General features: G+C 27.3%; 1 non-coding gene across 1 annotated transcript; it reads right to left on the reverse strand.

Annotated features, from left to right (window-relative positions):
* Window positions 1-2,177: 2,177 nt before the first annotated feature.
* On the reverse strand, window positions 2,178-2,281 carry LOC120588692 (U6 spliceosomal RNA). The gene has a single exon (XR_005649279.1). It is a non-coding gene; the product is annotated as a U6 spliceosomal RNA (small nuclear RNA).
* Window positions 2,282-3,677: the final 1,396 nt, after the last annotated feature.

A 3,677-nucleotide genomic window follows, 5' to 3' on the forward strand; every position in this document is an offset into this window, starting at 1 on the left:
CCTTCCTACATGTACAAAAAGTAAATTACTTTTTGATAATCAAAAGACATTTTATTAAGCATTTGAAAAAGTTAACCAGGATTTCATGGAAGAATATACCTTAGAAGATAGTTTATTTTTATAAATGTACTTTTAAAATAGAATTTAATAGGGCCTTAAAAATTAGAGTTTTCTTTTAATAGTTGATATTTCAAAAGTGAGGTGGCTATTTATTCTTACTATGTTTAATTTCAAGTATATTGACAAATTAATCTAGAGTTTTATGTATGATGTAGAACTGTTTTATATTCATATGTATTTTGGTATAAAACATATATGTGTGTTTGTGCTGTATTTAGTTATCATATATTTGTTAATTACTAACATCTTTTTGTATTTTAAATTTTTGCTTTTTTTCTAAAATGAAGTTCAATTTATGATTTTTGAGACTAAGAAGTGAAAAAAAAATCAAAATTGAAATTCCGAAGTGTTTATTAAATACAAGGATTGTTTTCAGACAATGTGATTTTGATCTTTACATTGCATGAAATACATATTCACATAAGAAGAATAGTAACAAACAAAAGTCATTTTCTAAAAGGTATCATGTATAAGAAATGTAATTTAGAAAATAATTCAGCTATGACAATAATTTTGATTTAGATGATTATAGTCATTACTTATTGTAGATTGGCTGTAAAATATACTGTTCTGTTTCTTGCGATTCACATGTTGGTGATATTTACATGTTAACATTTACATATTTATATATTTACAAATTTACGTTTACAGGATGAGCGTTCTCTAACATTCCAAAGAACAAAAGATATCTTGGTCAACTGTCAATCCCAGACTAGGCTGTTTTCACTTTTGCATTGCTCTGAAAGTCACATTTCATAAACCAGCTTCCCTATCATGGCTCTTACTCTTTATCTTTCTTCTCTGATTCCACAAATCACATTAAAGTTAGTAAAAGGTATGCAGTCAGCAAGTAGTCCTCCTAAAGTTTATAATTTATTTCTGATTCTATGCAATCTATGATTTTGCTGCTTGTATTGGCTTTTTTGACATTTGGTATACTGATAATGTTTGGATCAACTACAATTGTGTGTAAAACATGCCTGTGAAAATCTGCTAGGTCGAACAGAAATTTATGTATTTTATGGATTTACATATGTATTTATTCATTTATCATTAATGTTGTCGGTTGGTCAAAATTTTCATTTATTAGAGAAGCTTTTAAAAATTTTTGTCTCTATATTATTCTTTTGTAATTTATTTTAAAGTCTGACATTTTAATTTTCATTTAGTGTTTGCACTAAATATGTTTACATTAAATGTGTTTTCATGTATGATAGAAGGTAAGGATTCATTTTGACATAGAATATGAGTAATAAATATGATATAGTTATAACTTTTATTATATAGTCTCTTATTTTCCTTTCCGGTCTGTCACATGAGGTTTTTTACTTGTTACGTTTTTACATACTTATGGGTTCCATCTGAACTCTCCCTTCTTTTCTTTTGGTTTATTTGTTTATCACAGTGTCAGTATCATCTTGTCTTGTCTTGCTTTTGAGAAGAGCAAGAAAACAATACATTGTTAATCTTCAGAAATATCTTGGTCATTCTTGTCCCTTTGATCTTCAATATAAATTTTAGAGGCAAATTGTCAAATTCTCTAAAAAGTCTAGTTGATAAATTTGGGGAAAACTTTGAAGTATGTATGAACATTATCTTTTCATTCAATCTGGTCTTCTGAAAAAGTCTCAAAGTTTTATTTTCTATTTGTTAATGAATAGAATATATTAATTTTTTATTAATGTTATATCTAGCTGTTTATCTGAATTCTATCATTAATTGTAATTATCAGGCTGGAGATTCTCTATATTTTTCAAGTAGACATTGATATTTGTAAATAAGACACTGTTTGAGTTACATTTCAATTCTGTACTTATTATTTGTCTTTCTCTCTCATAGTATTTGTGTGGATCACAAATATGATATTCAATAGATGTGTCTTGTGCCGATCATAAGGGGCATTATTCTAACACTTTACACCATAAGTGATATTAGTTAAGTGTATTTGTAAATACATTTTATCAAGTTTAATATGATTTCCTGTCTTCATTTACTAAGTTTTTTATTTTCTAATCATGAAGAGGTGTTCATTTCTTAGAATATTTTTTATCATTTTTTTTAACATGGAACGCTTCACGAAGTTGCATGTCATCCCTGCACAGGGGCCAGGCTAATCTCTGTATTGTTCCAATTTTAGTATATGTGTTGCCAAAGAAAGTGCTTTCTTCAAATACTTTAATTGCACTTTTTTAGTTAACATGTTATTTTTCTTTATTAATCTGTTAATATAGTAAATTATATAAATGGAATTTTTAATATTAGGATAATTCCGAGTACTTAGAATGAATCAAACTTGGTCATGATGTACAATGAGCTTGATATTTTGTAGCATTTTGTTTCCAATATTTCGTTTAGGGTATTGCAATTATGTTCATAGTGGTCTCAAATTGAAAAAGTGAGTGAGTGCTCCTTCTTTCTGTTTTCTAAAATTTTCTATATCTTCCAATTATATGTTTCATGGAAGTTTAATAAAATTCTATTTTAAAAGTTTAGGCCTTTTTTGAGTAAAGTATTTAATTATCAGTGCTTTTTAAGATTCTGAGAAAATTTTGACATTTATTTCTTCTCAAATCAATCTTAGTGAGTCAGATTTCTTTACAACTCTTCTATTTTCTTTAAATTTTAAAATTCATATCTGTAACTTTGAAATTCGATTCCAAATTTTCTCTCCTAATTATGTTCTTTTTTATTTTTAATAATTCTTACTTGCACCTTCTCTTTTATTTTTTCTTTTATTAGTATTCTCAAAGTATCAACTATTGTTTCTATTGATATCAATTTTATCTTTGTTTTTCTAGTAGATTAATTCCTTTTTTTTGGTTATTTCTCTCTAATTTTCTGGTACTTTTTCTGTTGTTCTTATTTCCTTCTTAGAGTGAATGCTATATACTTTAATTTTTATTTATTAACATAATGTTAATTTCCAAATACTCTAAAATTTCTTTACTTTTGATTTCTGAATTATTTACAAGTAGACATTTTAAAACTTTATTTAAAAATTTATCTTATTTATTGCTAAATTAATTGCATAATTTCAAGTTCATGGAGTGTGTATAATGTAAATTTTGAAAACCTCTTTTAAGTACTTGCTTAAAGACCAACTTTTGTAAATATTTTATTTTACCTGCAAAGATTATTTACTCCCTTATAAGAGAATTCAGGAATTTTTATATGTCCATTAAATCAAGCTTATTTTCTATATTTTATACTTTTACTAATGTTTTTGGCTGTTGGGCCCATCAATAATTTAATAGTTCAGCAGATATTTATCGAGTACCTTCTTGGTATTAAATAATGCTATGATAAGAATGTGCCTCCCTAAAATTCACCTTAAAATTCTAACCCCCAAAGATGATAGTATTAGGAGGTAAGGACCTTAGAGGAGATTAGGTCATTAGGGTATAATTTCCAGAATGAGATTAATGCTGTCATAAAAAGAGACCACACAGAGCACTCTAGCCCCTTCTGCCACATGAGGATGACAGCAAGAAGTCTGCAACCTGAAAGGAACCCCTCACCTGACCATTCTGGCATGTTGATCTCAGACTTCCAGCTTC

The sequence above is a fragment of the Pteropus medius genome, unplaced genomic scaffold (assembly GCF_902729225.1).
Source record: "Pteropus medius unplaced genomic scaffold, Ma_sr-lr_union100, whole genome shotgun sequence".
Lineage (NCBI taxonomy): Eukaryota > Metazoa > Chordata > Mammalia > Chiroptera > Pteropodidae > Pteropus > Pteropus medius.